Source organism: Lampris incognitus, chromosome 1, assembly GCF_029633865.1.
Source record: "Lampris incognitus isolate fLamInc1 chromosome 1, fLamInc1.hap2, whole genome shotgun sequence".
Lineage (NCBI taxonomy): Eukaryota > Metazoa > Chordata > Actinopteri > Lampriformes > Lampridae > Lampris > Lampris incognitus.
This window is the reverse complement of record NC_079211.1, coordinates 83,018,550-83,035,432: the sequence shown is the minus strand read 5'-3', so window position 1 is coordinate 83,035,432 and position 16,883 is coordinate 83,018,550.

Genomic DNA, 16,883 nt, shown 5'->3' with positions numbered 1-16,883 from the left:
CATTAAACCTGCAACTTTTCTCCATTCATAAGCAGCTTTTTTCAGGTTCCATAGCACTACCAGTCATCTTCCCCATGGTTGGAGACACTCTCCAGTCTCTGTATACAGTTGTTGAAATGTTTTGAGCGGGTAGGACAAACACTGGTGCAGTAGCCAACACATACCACTGCAGCCAGAATAAAGACTGGAACGTGATGCCGATGAGTCCAAACAATCAATATAACTGTACAGTGTTCCCATATAGTGTGATGTAGTTTGTAATACATTACACTGTGTGCGTTAGCTTTGGTCCCAGGATCCATACAGTGTACTGACTGGCTTTGTCAGTAGCTTTACTGGTGACCTACAAGTGACTAAATATCATAAATTCATCTAGTACCTCTGGCAGTGTTCCTACTACTTTTAAAACTGCCATAGTTAAACCTCTCTCAGAGAAACCAAATCTTCTCAGTAACTACAGACCAATCTCCAACCTACCTTCCTTTTGTCTTGATGCATGCTCAGTAATCCAGGTGAGGAAACCACAAAACGGGGAATCAGTTCATGTGGACACAACACTGTGTCCACTTGAACTGATTCTCCGTTCTGCCCCCACCTTTCATTTCCAACATGTTGGACAGAGCTGCTGCTGATCAGCAACGGCCAGACCATCCTTCTCGTATCAGAAACCTAAACGTATGCCCTTCTGCAGCGAAAAACTGGATGTCATCTAACTTCTTACTTCTGGCCCACCTGCCTGACACAAACTCACTGCTGAAATACCATCGGTCGGATTGCGACTGACCCTAAGACCCTTTTAGTACCCTAGTGGTGTACAGCTTTCATGGAAATATGAACAAAAACCATGTTTCACTTTTTCTAATGGTGGGGTCACTGCAGGAAGTCATCACATTTCAGGCTGAAAAAATATCATTTATTTTGAGATACTTTATTGATCCCCATAGGGAAATTATGCTCTGAATTTACCCCCATCCTAGCTGTGTAGCTAGGAGCAGGGGGCAGCTGCAGTGGGCAGCCGCCGTGCAGTGCCCGGGGACCAACTCCAGTTCGTCTCACCATGCCTCGGTCAGGGGCCCAGACAGGAGTATTAACCCTAACATGCATGTTTGTTTTGATGGTAGGGGAAACTGGAGCACCTGGAGAAAACCCACGCAGACACGGGGAGAACATGCAAACTCCACACAGAGGATGACCCCCCCAGGTTGGACAACCCCGGGGTTCGAACCCAGGACCTTCTTGCTGTGAGGCAACAGTGCTAACCACTGGGCCACCGTGCCGCCCAATTAGACATAACGTGTAGTCTTTTCTCTGCTGTTAAATCTGTTATAGGTCATTTTGACCTGTTAGACAACAGAGGGGTTAAAGGTTAGGCTTTGTCACAACTACCCTCTTTTATCAGGGTCTCAGCCTCAGTGTATTTATAACTGTAGGTCTTAGCAGTCATCTCTTGGTCTTGTCCTGCCTAAAGGTTTCTGAAAGCATCGCACCATTCTAACCCTGTCAGTTTCTATTACCACGTATGCTCATATGTGCGCCTGTCCCCCCCCCCCCTTCCCTCTGTTTCTGTCTGTCTCTTGTCCCGCTTCCCAGGACACATTTTCTTCCTTATGGACTGTCTGATGACCATGGATCATCTCTCTCTTTCAACCGCCTGGTGACTTTGGAGCCTGGTTATGCTGCATCCTGTTTTCCCTCAGTCCCAGTCCCACCCTCCTGGAGATTTATGCTATCATTTGTGCTGTTCTTGTTCATAACTGCTTTTCTGTAATTTGTTTTGGCTATGACAACTTCTGCATCACTCTCATCACATCTCTCCTCTACTTTCTCTCTCAGTGTGGATTCTGTGATCAGCTAATGTGTGGAAAGCCAGCAGGCTCTGACATGAGCCCAAACATATTCTGTCTGCCATCACGTGGGCTCCTGCGCTGGCCTGCTGCAGGACAAACTGAAGGAGGTCAGGCTTTACCTCAGAGGCTGTCTATCTACTGTCTGCAGTGTTGGATGGGCTGCCATCACGTGGGCTCCTGCGCTGGCCTGCTGCAGGACAAACTGAAGAAGGTCAGGCTTTACCTCAGAGGCTGTCTATCTACTGTCTGCAGTGTTGGATGGGCTGCCATCACGTGGGCTCCTGCGCTGGCTTGCTGCAGGACAAACTGAAGAAGGTCAGGCTTTACCTCAGAGGCTGTCCATCTACTGTCTGCAGTGTTGGATGGGCTGCCATCATGTGGGCTCCTGCACTGGCCTGCTGCAGGACAACCTGAAGAAGGTCAGGCTTTACCTCAGAGGCTGTCTATCTACTGTCTGCAGTGTTGGATGGGCTGCCATAACGTGGGCTCCTGCGCTGGCCTGCTGCAGGACAAACTGAAGGAGGTCAGGCTTTACGTCAGAGGCTGTCCATCTACTGAACTCTCACCCCTACCTTACCTTGACCACTTATGACTATATTTCACACTGCTCACCTCCTTATCTCCATCTCATGTACAACATCAGTAACGTAGATACACATTATCTTCAGCTCGCCCTCCCCCTGACTGTCACATGACCAGAGAACACAGACATGGGTATGTATCTGGACTGCAGGGAACCTTAGCTTCGCATGTTTCTGCACATTCCACAGTTTGTCACTTTTTATGCACAGCTGAGTTTGGCAAAGTTGCCCCTCTCTGGGGTAACTGTGCTGTGGAGCTGCGTACTGTATATCTGGTATTGGGGTTCATCATGTGCAGTACCGTACAGTGTTGTGTTATGTAGGATCCTACTGTGTGGCATCTTAGATTGTGTTATATGGTATTAAGGTGTATGGTCACGCTGGGTAGTTTGTGGTGTATTGTACAGTTTGTATTGTAAAGTGTGTTGAAGTTGTTGTGCTCCTACAATGGGAGGCTCTTATTTCCCCTTAAAGATAGTCCTTTGAATCAAATTGAAAGTAATAACACCACACAAAGGTGAATCAGTTCATCTGGACACGTTTATTGAGAGAAACGTTTCAACATCATCATAGTCTCACCTGACTGCAGGTACCCCACCCTTATAAACTGACTGCAGGTACCCCACCCTTATAAACTGACTGCAGGTACCCCACCCTTATAAACTGACTGCAGGTACCCCACCCTTATAAACTGACTGCAGGTATCCCCACCCTTATAAACTGACTGCAGGTACCCCCACCCTTATAAACTGACTGCAGGTATCCCCACCCTTATAAACTAACTGCAGGTACCCCACCCTTATAAACAATACAGTGACATAACGACCCAAACCAACGACCGGTTTCATATGCAGATATGGTGTGACCATTAACTAGAGTTACAATGGTCATGTGTACTATTCACAGAGGATTTGGAAAGTTTGCAATCACAGCATTGTAAAATGGCGACAGACCATTAAGACCTGCAGATGGAGCCCTGCTGGTTATTCCCAGGTCTGGGTTTGTTACAATGGGTGATGGGGCTTTTGCTGTTAGAGCCCCCACACTATGGCGCTCTCTTCCTGTTGAACTAAGACAAACCAAGCCTCTAGCTTCTTTTAAATCTCCTCTTAAAACTTTTCTTTTTATGAAAGCTTTTACACATTTATTTGTTTTTATTTATTTATACTGTTTGTGCTGATTATCAAGAGATAATCAGCACTTTGTACTTCTTCTTGAACTGTGTAGTGTTTGTACTGTGTTTGAGTTCCATGCTCACACTGTTCCACTATTTTACCCCTCAGAATGAGATGCCCATCCCTTCACAGTTGTACCAACACATCATTTCTAGAAGTTTAATTTCTCTCTCAAATTACATTGCCCTTCTCTGTCTGAGAGTATTTGTGTGTAGTACTGGGTAGTAGAGTGTGTCTTGCTTTGAACATTATGTGTGCTGTGTTTAAAAACAGCTTGTTGTTGTTCACCATATCCTATATTATTACTGTCCTTATGGCTTGTTTTTGTAGTGTACATAATGGTTGTGCCGCCCTTGTTGTGTACTGACAACTCTACAGTAAGTTAAACACTTTCCGTTCATCAAAACTTAGGAGACAGAATCTGTTGTCCGCAGGTTTATTGATTTGCAAAAGGATGAAACTGAGAACAGAAAAAACAAAACAAAACCAAATTATACTTACTGTAAATACCCCCTAAATAAACTGCGGAGACACTTCTGTTATGACTTAAATTACCCCTTTTCAAATCTTACATGTTTACATTGTATCTTTAATAAATTATCAATCAAATGACCCGTAACAGTGTTATTTTAATACGGTGTCAATCATTCTGTTTTACTATAATGCCTCGTGACTATAAACATAGCACTATGTTTTACTATAACTCCTTGTGACTAAAAACATAGCATTGTGTTTTACTATAACTCCTCGTGACTATAAACATAGCACTGTGTTTTACTATAACTCCTAGTGACTATAAACATAGCATTGTGTTTTACTATAACTCCTCGTGACTATAAACATAGCACTGTGTTTTACTATAGCTCCTAGTGACTATAAACATAGCATTGTGTTTTACTATAACTCCTCGTGACTATAAACATAGCACTGTGTTTTACTATAACTCCTAGTGACTATAAACATAGCATTGTGTTTTACTATAACTCCTTGTGACTATAAACATAGCACTGTGTTTTACTATAACTCCTCGTGACTATAAACATAGCACTGTGTTTTACTATAACTCCTCGTGACTATAAACATAGCACTGTGTTTTACTATAACTCCTGGTGACTATAAACATAGCACTGTGTTTAACTATAACTCCTCGTGACTATAAACATAGCACTGTGTTTTACTATAACTCCTAGTGACTATAAACATAGCATTGTGTTTTACTATAACTCCTCATGACTATAAACATAGCACTGTGTTTTACTATAACTCCTCGTGACTATAAACATAGCATTGTGTTTTACTATAACTCCTCGTGACTATAAACATAGCACTGTGTTTTACTATAACTCCTCGTGACTATAAACATAGCATTGTGTTTTACTATAGCTCCTAGTGACTATAAACATAGCATTGTGTTTTACTATAACTCCTCGTGACTATAAACATAGCACTGTGTTTTACTATAACTCCTCGTGACTATAAACATAGCACTGTGTTTTACTATAACTCCTAGTGACAATAAACATAGCACTGTGTTTAAGTATAACTCCTCGTGACTATAAACACAGCATTTTGTTTTACTATAACTCCTCGTGATTATAAACATAGCATTGTGTTTAACTATAACTTCTCGTGACTATAAACATAGCATTGTGTACTATAACTTCTCGTGACTATAAACATAGCATTGTGTTTAACTATAACTCCTCGTTACTATAAACATAGCACTGTGTTTAACTATAAATCCTCGTGATTATAAACATAGCATTGTGTTTTACTATAACTCCTCGTGACTATAAACACAGCACTGTTTTACTATAACTCCTCGTGACTATAAACATACCACTGTGTTTTACTATAACTCCTAGTGACTATAAACATAGCACTGTGTTTTACTATAACTCCTCGTGACTATAAACATAGCACTGTGTTTTACTATAACTCCTAGTGAATATAAACATAGCACTGTGTTTAACTATAACTCCTCGTGACTATAAACACAGCATTGTGTTTTACTATAACTCCTCGTGATTATAAACATAGCATTGTGTTTAACTATAACTCCTCGTGATTATAAACATAGCATTGTGTTTAACTATAACTCCTCGTGATTATAAACATAGCATTGTGTTTTACTATAACTATTCGTGATTATAAACGTAGCATTGTGTTTAACTATAACTCCTCGTGATTATAAACATAGCATTGTGTTTAACTATAACTCCTCGTGACTATAAACATAGCATTATGTTTAACTATAACTCCTCGTGATTATAAACATAGCATTGTGTTTTACTATAACTCCTATTGACTATAAACATAGCATTGTGTTTTACTATAACTGCTCGTGACTATAAACATAGCACTGTGTTTTACTATAACTTCTCGTGACTATAAAAACAGCATTGTGTTTTACTATAACTCCTCGTGACTATAAACATAGCATTGTGTTTTACTATAACTCCTAGTGACTATAAACACAGCATTGTGTTTTACTATAACTCCTCGTGACTATAAATACAGCACTGTTTTACTATAACTCCTAGTGACTATAAACATAGCACTGTGTTTTACTATAACTCCTCGTGACTATAAACATAGCATTGTGTTTTACTATAACTCCTCGTTACTATAAACATAGCACTGTGTTTAACTATAAATCCTCGTGATTATAAACATAGCATTGTGTTTTACTATAACTCCTCGTGACTATAAACACAGCACTGTTTTACTATAACTCCTCGTGACTAAAAACATACCATTGTGTTTTACTATAACTCCTAGTGACTATAAACATAGCACTGTGTTTTACTATAACTCCTCGTGACTATAAACATAGCACTGTGTTTTACTATAACTCCTAGTGACTATAAACATAGCACTGTGTTTAACTATAACTCCTCGTGACTATAAAAATAGCACTGTGTTTTACTATAACTCCTCGTGATTATAAACATAGCATTGTGTTTAACTATAACTCCTCGTGATTATAAACATAGCATTGTGTTTAACTATAACTCCTCGTGATTATAAACATAGCATTGTGTTTTACTATAACTATTCGTGATTATAAACGTATCATTGTGTTTAACTATAACTCCTCGTGATTATAAACATAGCATTGTGTTTAACTATAACTCCTCGTGACTATAAACATAGCATTATGTTTAACTATAACTCCTCGTGATTATAAACATAGCATTGTGTTTTACTATAACTCCTCGTGACTATAAACATAGCATTGTGTTTTACTATAACTCCTCGTGGCTATAAACATAGCACTGTGTTTTACTATAACTCCTCGTGACTATGAACATAGCATTGTGTTTTACTATAACTCCTAGTGACTATAAACATAGCATTGTCTTTTACTATAACTCCTAGCGACTATAAACATAGCAATGTGTTTTACTATAACTCCTCGTGACTATAAACACAGCACTGTGTTTAACTATAACTCCTCGTGACTATAAACACAGCATTGTGTTTTACTATAACTCCTCGTGATTATAAACATAGCATTGTGTTTAACGATAACTCCTCGTGATTATGAACATAGCATTGTGTTTTAGTATAACTCCTCGTGACTATAAACACAGCACTGTTTTACTATAACTCCTAGTGACTATAAACATAGCATTGTGTTTTACTATAACTCCTCGTGACTATAAACATAGCATTGTGTTTTACTATAACTCCTCGTGATTATAAACATAGCATTGTGTTTAACTATAACTCCTCGTGATTATAAACATAGCATTGTGTTTTACTATAACTCCTCGTGACTATAAACATAGCATTGTGTTTTACTATAACTCCTCGTGACTATAAACATAGCATTGTGTTTTAATATAACTCCTCGTGATTATAAACATAGCATTGTGTTTTACTATAACTTCTCGTGACTATAAACATAGCATTGTGTTTTACTATAACTTCTCGTGACTATACACATAGCATTGTGTTTAACTATAACTCCTCGTTACTATAAACATAGCACTGTGTTTAACTATAAATCCTCGTGATTATAAACATAGCATTGTGTTTTACTATAACTCCTCGTGACTATAAACACAGCACTGTTTTACTATAACTCCTCGTGACTATAAACATACCATTGTGTTTTACTATAACTCCTAGTGACTATAAACATAGCACTGTGTTTTACTATAACTCCTCGTGACTATAAACATAGCACTGTGTTTTATTATAACTCCTAGTGACTATAAACATAGCACTGTGTTTAACTATAACTCCTCGTGACTATAAACACAGCATTGTGTTTTACTATAACTCCTCGTGATTATAAACATAGCATTGTGTTTAACTATAACTCCTCGTGATTATAAACATAGCATTGTGTTTAACTATAACTCCTCGTGATTATAAACATAGCATTGTGTTTTACTATAACTATTCGTGATTATAAACGTAGCATTGTGTTTAACTATAACTCCTCGTGATTATAAACATAGCACTGTGTTTAACTATAACTCCTCGTGACTATAAACATAGCATTATATTTAACTATAACTCCTCGTGATTATAAACATAGCATTGTGTTTTACTATAACTCCTATTGACTATAAACATAGCATTGTGTTTTACTATAACTCCTCGTGACTATAAACATAGCACTGTGTTTTACTATAACTTCTCGTGACTATAAAAACAGCATTGTGTTTTACTATAACTCCTCGTGACTATAAACATAGCATTGTGTTTTACTATAACTCCTAGTGACTATAAACACAGCATTGTGTTTTACTATAACTCCTCGTGACTATAAATACAGCACTGTTTTACTATAACTCCTCGTGACTATAAACATAGCACTGTGTTTTACTATAACTCCTCGTGACTATAAACATAGCATTGTGTTTTACTATAACTCCTCGTGACTATAAACATAGCACTGTGTTTTACTATAACTCGTCGTGACTATAAACATAGCACTGTGTTTTACTATAACTCCTCGTGACTATAAACATAGCATTGTGTTTTACTATAACTCCTCGTGACTATAAACATAGCATTGTGTTTTACTATAACTTCTCGTGACTATAAACATAGCATTGTGTTTTACTATAACTTCTCGTGACCATAAACATAGCATTGTGTTTTACTATAACTCCTCGTTACTATAAACATAGCACTGTGTTTAACTATAAATCCTCGTGATTATAAACATAGCATTGTGCTTAACTATAACTCCTCGTGACTATAAACATAGCATTATGTTTAACTATAACTATTCGTGATTATAAAGATAGCATTGTGTTTTACTATAACTCCTCGTGACTATAAACATAGCATTGTGTTTTACTATAACTCCTCGTGATTATAAACATAGCATTGTGTTTAACTATAACTCCTCGTGATTATAAACATAGCATTGTGTTTTACTATAACTCCTCGTGACTATAAACATAGCCTTGTGTTTAACTATAACTCCTCGTGATTATAAACATAGCATTGTGTTTTACTATAACTCCTATTGCCTATAAAAATAGCACTGTGTTTTACTATGACTCCTCGTGACTATAAACATAACACTGTGTTTTACTATAACTCCTGGTGACTATAAAAATAGCACTGTGTTTTACTATAACTCATTGTGACTATAAACATAGCACTGTGTTTAACTATAACTCCTCGTGACTATAAACATAGCACTGTGTTTTACTATAACTCCTCGTGACTATAAACATAGCATTGTGTGTAAATATAACTCTTCGTAATTATAAACATAGCACTGTTTTACTATAACTCCTAGTGACTATAAACATAGCATTGTGTTTTACTATAACTCCTCGTGATTATAAACATAGCATTTTGTTTTACTATAACTCCTATTGACTATAAACATAGCACTGTGTTTTATTATAACTCCTCGTGACTATAAACATAACACTGTGTTTTACTATAACTCCTGGTGACTATAAACATAGCACTGTGTTTTACTATAACTCCTCGTGACTATAAACATAGCATTGTGTTTTACTATAACTCCTCGTGACTATAAACATAGCATTGTGTTTTACTATAACTCGTCGTGACTATAAACATACCATTGTGTTTTACTATAATTCCTAGCGACTATAAACATAGCATTGTGTTTTACTATAACTCCTCGTGATTATCAACATAGCATTGTGTTTTACTATAACTCCTCGTGACTATAAACATAGCATTGTGTTTTACTATAACTCCTCGTGACTATAAACATAGCATTGTGTTTTACTATAACTCCTCGTGATTATAAACATAGCATTGTGTTTTACTATAACTTCTCGTGACTATAAACATAGCATTGTGTTTTACTATAACTTCTCGTGACTATAAACATAGCATTGTGTTTAACTATAACTCCTCGTTACTATAAACATAGCACTGTGTTTAACTATAAATCCTCGTGATTATAAACATAGCATTGTGTTTTACTATAACTCCTCGTGACTATAAACACAGCACTGTTTTACTATAACTCCTAGTGACTATAAACATAGCACTGTGTTTAACTATAACTCCTCGTGACTATAAATACAGCACTGTTTTACTATAACTCCTCGTGACTATAAACATAGCACTGTGTTTTACTATAACTCCTCGTGACTATAAACATAGCATTGTGTTTTACTATAACTCCTCGTGACTATAAACATAGCACTGTGTTTTACTATAACTCGTCGTGACTATAAACATAGCACTGTGTTTTACTATAACTCCTCGTGACTATAAACATAGCATTGTGTTTTACTATAACTCCTCGTGACTATAAACATAGCATTGTGTTTTACTATAACTTCTCGTGACTATAAACATAGCATTGTGTTTTACTATAACTTCTCGTGACCATAAACATAGCATTGTGTTTTACTATAACTCCTCGTTACTATAAACATAGCACTGTGTTTAACTATAAATCCTCGTGATTATAAACATAGCATTGTGCTTAACTATAACTCCTCGTGACTATAAACATAGCATTATGTTTAACTATAACTATTCGTGATTATAAAGATAGCATTGTGTTTTACTATAACTCCTCGTGACTATAAACATAGCATTGTGTTTTACTATAACTCCTCGTGATTATAAACATAGCATTGTGTTTAACTATAACTCCTCGTGATTATAAACATAGCATTGTGTTTTACTATAACTCCTCGTGACTATAAACATAGCCTTGTGTTTAACTATAACTCCTCGTGATTATAAACATAGCATTGTGTTTTACTATAACTCCTATTGCCTATAAAAATAGCACTGTGTTTTACTATGACTCCTCGTGACTATAAACATAACACTGTGTTTTACTATAACTCCTGGTGACTATAAAAATAGCACTGTGTTTTACTATAACTCATTGTGACTATAAACATAGCACTGTGTTTAACTATAACTCCTCGTGACTATAAACATAGCACTGTGTTTTACTATAACTCCTCGTGACTATAAACATAGCATTGTGTGTAAATATAACTCTTCGTGATTATAAACATAGCACTGTTTTACTATAACTCCTAGTGACTATAAACATAGCATTGTGTTTTACTATAACTCCTCGTGATTATAAACATAGCATTGTGTTTTACTATAACTCCTATTGACTATAAACATAGCACTGTGTTTTATTATAACTCCTCGTGACTATAAACATAACACTGTGTTTTACTATAACTCCTGGTGACTATAAACATAGCACTGTGTTTTACTATAACTCCTCGTGACTATAAACATAGCATTGTGTTTTACTATAACTCCTCGTGACTATAAACATAGCATTGTGTTTTACTATAACTCGTCGTGACTATAAACATACCATTGTGTTTTACTATAATTCCTAGCGACTATAAACATAGCATTGTGTTTTACTATAACTCCTCGTGATTATCAACATAGCATTGTGTTTTACTATAACTCCTCGTGACTATAAACATAGCATTGTGTTTTACTATAACTCCTCGTGACTATAAACATAGCATTGTGTTTTACTATAACTCCTCGTGATTATAAACATAGCATTGTGTTTTACTATAACTTCTCGTGACTATAAACATAGCATTGTGTTTTACTATAACTTCTCGTGACTATAAACATAGCATTGTGTTTAACTATAACTCCTCGTTACTATAAACATAGCACTGTGTTTAACTATAAATCCTCGTGATTATAAACATAGCATTGTGTTTTACTATAACTCCTCGTGACTATAAACACAGCACTGTTTTACTATAACTCCTAGTGACTATAAACATAGCACTGTGTTTAACTATAACTCTTCGTGACTATAAACACAGCATTGTGTTTTACTATAACTCCTCGTGATTATAAACACAGCACTGTGTTTAACTATAACTCCTCGTGATTATAAACATAGCATTGTGTTTTACTATAACTCCTCGTGACTATGAACATAGCATTGTGTTTAACTATAACTCCTCGTGATTATAAACATAGCATTGTGTTTTACTATAACTCCTATTGACTATAAACATAGCACTGTGTTTTACTATAACTCCTTGTGACTATAAACATAACACTGTGTTTTACTATAACTCCTGGTGACTATAAACATAGCACTGTGTTTTACTATAACTCCTCGTGACTATAAACATAGCATTGTGTTTTACTATAACTCCTCGTGACTATAAACATAGCATTGTGTTTTAATATACCTCCTCGTGACTATAAACATAGCATTATGTTTAACTATAACTCCTCGTCATTATAAACATAGCATTGTGTTTTACTATAACTCCTATTGACTATAAACATAGCACTGTGTTTTACTATAACTCCTCGTGATTATAAACATAGCATTGTGTTTTACTATAACTCCTCGTGACTATAAACACAGCATGTGTTTTACTATAACTCCTCGTGACTATAAACATAGCATTGTGTTTTACTATAACTCCTAGTGACTATAAACACAGCATTGTGTTTTACTATAACTCCTCGTGACTATAGATACAGCACTGTTTTACTATAACTCCTCGTTACTATAAACATAGCACTGTGTTTTACTATAACTCCTCGTGACTATAAACATAGCATTGTGTTTTACTATAACTCCTCGTGACTATAAACATAGCACTGTGTTTTACTATAACTCGTCGTGACTATAAACATAGCACTGTGTTTTACTATAGCTCCTCGTGACTATAAACATAGCACTGTGTTTTACTATAACTCGTCGTGACTATAAACATAGCACTGTGTTTTACTATAGCTCCTCGTGACTATAAACATAGCATTGTGTTTTAATATACCTCCTCGTGACTATAAACATAGCATTATGTTTAACTATAACTCCTCGTCATTATAAACATAGCATTGTGTTTTACTATAACTCCTATTGACTATAAACATAGCACTGTGTTTTACTATAACTCCTCGTGATTATAAACATAGCATTGTGTTTAACTATAACTCCTCGTGATTATAAACATAGCATTGTGTTTTACTATAACTATTCGTGATTATAAACGTAGCATTGTGTTTAACTATAACTCCTCGTGATTATAAACATAGCACTGTGTTTAACTATAACTCCTCGTGACTATAAACATAGCATTATATTTAACTATAACTCCTCGTGATTATAAACATAGCATTGTGTTTTACTATAACTCCTATTGACTATAAACATAGCATTGTGTTTTACTATAACTCCTCGTGACTATAAACATAGCACTGTGTTTTACTATAACTTCTCGTGACTATAAAAACAGCATTGTGTTTTACTATAACTCCTCGTGACTATAAACATAGCATTGTGTTTTACTATAACTCCTAGTGACTATAAACACAGCATTGTGTTTTACTATAACTCCTCGTGACTATAAATACAGCACTGTTTTACTATAAGTCCTCGTGACTATAAACATAGCACTGTGTTTTACTATAACTCCTCGTGACTATAAACATAGCATTGTGTTTTACTATAACTCCTCGTGACTATAAACATAGCACTGTGTTTTACTATAACTCGTCGTGACTATAAACATAGCACTGTGTTTTACTATAACTCCTCGTGACTATAAACATAGCATTGTGTTTTACTATAACTCCTCGTGACTATAAACATAGCATTGTGTTTTACTATAACTTCTCGTGACTATAAACATAGCATTGTGTTTTACTATAACTTCTCGTGACCATAAACATAGCATTGTGTTTTACTATAACTCCTCGTTACTATAAACATAGCACTGTGTTTAACTATAAATCCTCGTGATTATAAACATAGCATTGTGCTTAACTATAACTCCTCGTGACTATAAACATAGCATTATGTTTAACTATAACTATTCGTGATTATAAAGATAGCATTGTGTTTTACTATAACTCCTCGTGACTATAAACATAGCATTGTGTTTTACTATAACTCCTCGTGATTATAAACATAGCATTGTGTTTAACTATAACTCCTCGTGATTATAAACATAGCATTGTGTTTTACTATAACTCCTCGTGACTATAAACATAGCCTTGTGTTTAACTATAACTCCTCGTGATTATAAACATAGCATTGTGTTTTACTATAACTCCTATTGCCTATAAAAATAGCACTGTGTTTTACTATGACTCCTCGTGACTATAAACATAACACTGTGTTTTACTATAACTCCTGGTGACTATAAAAATAGCACTGTGTTTTACTATAACTCATTGTGACTATAAACATAGCACTGTGTTTAACTATAACTCCTCGTGACTATAAACATAGCACTGTGTTTTACTATAACTCCTCGTGACTATAAACATAGCATTGTGTGTAAATATAACTCTTCGTAATTATAAACATAGCACTGTTTTACTATAACTCCTAGTGACTATAAACATAGCATTGTGTTTTACTATAACTCCTCGTGATTATAAACATAGCATTGTGTTTTACTATAACTCCTATTGACTATAAACATAGCACTGTGTTTTATTATAACTCCTCGTGACTATAAACATAACACTGTGTTTTACTATAACTCCTGGTGACTATAAACATAGCACTGTGTTTTACTATAACTCCTCGTGACTATAAACATAGCATTGTGTTTTACTATAACTCCTCGTGACTATAAACATAGCATTGTGTTTTACTATAACTCGTCGTGACTATAAACATACCATTGTGTTTTACTATAATTCCTAGCGACTATAAACATAGCATTGTGTTTTACTATAACTCCTCGTGATTATCAACATAGCATTGTGTTTTACTATAACTCCTCGTGAATATAAACATAGCATTGTGTTTTACTATAACTCCTCGTGACTATAAACATAGCATTGTGTTTTACTATAACTCCTCGTGATTATAAACATAGCATTGTGTTTTACTATAACTTCTCGTGACTATAAACATAGCATTGTGTTTTACTATAACTTCTCGTGACTATAAACATAGCATTGTGTTTAACTATAACTCCTCGTTACTATAAACATAGCACTGTGTTTAACTATAAATCCTCGTGATTATAAACATAGCATTGTGTTTTACTATAACTCCTCGTGACTATAAACACAGCACTGTTTTACTATAACTCCTAGTGACTATAAACATAGCACTGTGTTTAACTATAACTCCTCGTGACTATAAATACAGCACTGTTTTACTATAACTCCTCGTGACTATAAACATAGCACTGTGTTTTACTATAACTCCTCGTGACTATAAACATAGCATTGTGTTTTACTATAACTCCTCGTGACTATAAACATAGCACTGTGTTTTACTATAACTCGTCGTGACTATAAACATAGCACTGTGTTTTACTATAACTCCTCGTGACTATAAACATAGCATTGTGTTTTACTATAACTCCTCGTGACTATAAACATAGCATTGTGTTTTACTATAACTTCTCGTGACTATAAACATAGCATTGTGTTTTACTATAACTTCTCGTGACCATAAACATAGCATTGTGTTTTACTATAACTCCTCGTTACTATAAACATAGCACTGTGTTTAACTATAAATCCTCGTGATTATAAACATAGCATTGTGCTTAACTATAACTCCTCGTGACTATAAACATAGCATTATGTTTAACTATAACTATTCGTGATTATAAAGATAGCATTGTGTTTTACTATAACTCCTCGTGACTATAAACATAGCATTGTGTTTTACTATAACTCCTCGTGATTATAAACATAGCATTGTGTTTAACTATAACTCCTCGTGATTATAAACATAGCATTGTGTTTTACTATAACTCCTCGTGACTATAAACATAGCCTTGTGTTTAACTATAACTCCTCGTGATTATAAACATAGCATTGTGTTTTACTATAACTCCTATTGCCTATAAAAATAGCACTGTGTTTTACTATGACTCCTCGTGACTATAAACATAACACTGTGTTTTACTATAACTCCTGGTGACTATAAAAATAGCACTGTGTTTTACTATAACTCATTGTGACTATAAACATAGCACTGTGTTTAACTATAACTCCTCGTGACTATAAACATAGCACTGTGTTTTACTATAACTCCTCGTGACTATAAACATAGCATTGTGTGTAAATATAACTCTTCGTGATTATAAACATAGCACTGTTTTACTATAACTCCTAGTGACTATAAACATAGCATTGTGTTTTACTATAACTCCTCGTGATTATAAACATAGCATTGTGTTTTACTATAACTCCTATTGACTATAAACATAGCACTGTGTTTTATTATAACTCCTCGTGACTATAAACATAACACTGTGTTTTACTATAACTCCTGGTGACTATAAACATAGCACTGTGTTTTACTATAACTCCTCGTGACTATAAACATAGCATTGTGTTTTACTATAACTCCTCGTGACTATAAACATAGCATTGTGTTTTACTATAACTCGTCGTGACTATAAACATACCATTGTGTTTTACTATAATTCCTAGCGACTATAAACATAGCATTGTGTTTTACTATAACTCCTCGTGATTATCAACATAGCATTGTGTTTTACTATAACTCCTCGTGACTATAAACATAGCATTGTGTTTTACTATAACTCCTCGTGACTATAAACATAGCATTGTGTTTTACTATAACTCCTCGTGATTATAAACATAGCATTGTGTTTTACTATAACTTCTCGTGACTATAAACATAGCATTGTGTTTTACTATAACTTCTCGTGACTATAAACATAGCATTGTGTTTAACTATAACTCCTCGTTACTATAAACATAGCACTGTGTTTAACTATAAATCCTCGTGATTATAAACATAGCATTGTGTTTTACTATAACTCCTCGTGACTATA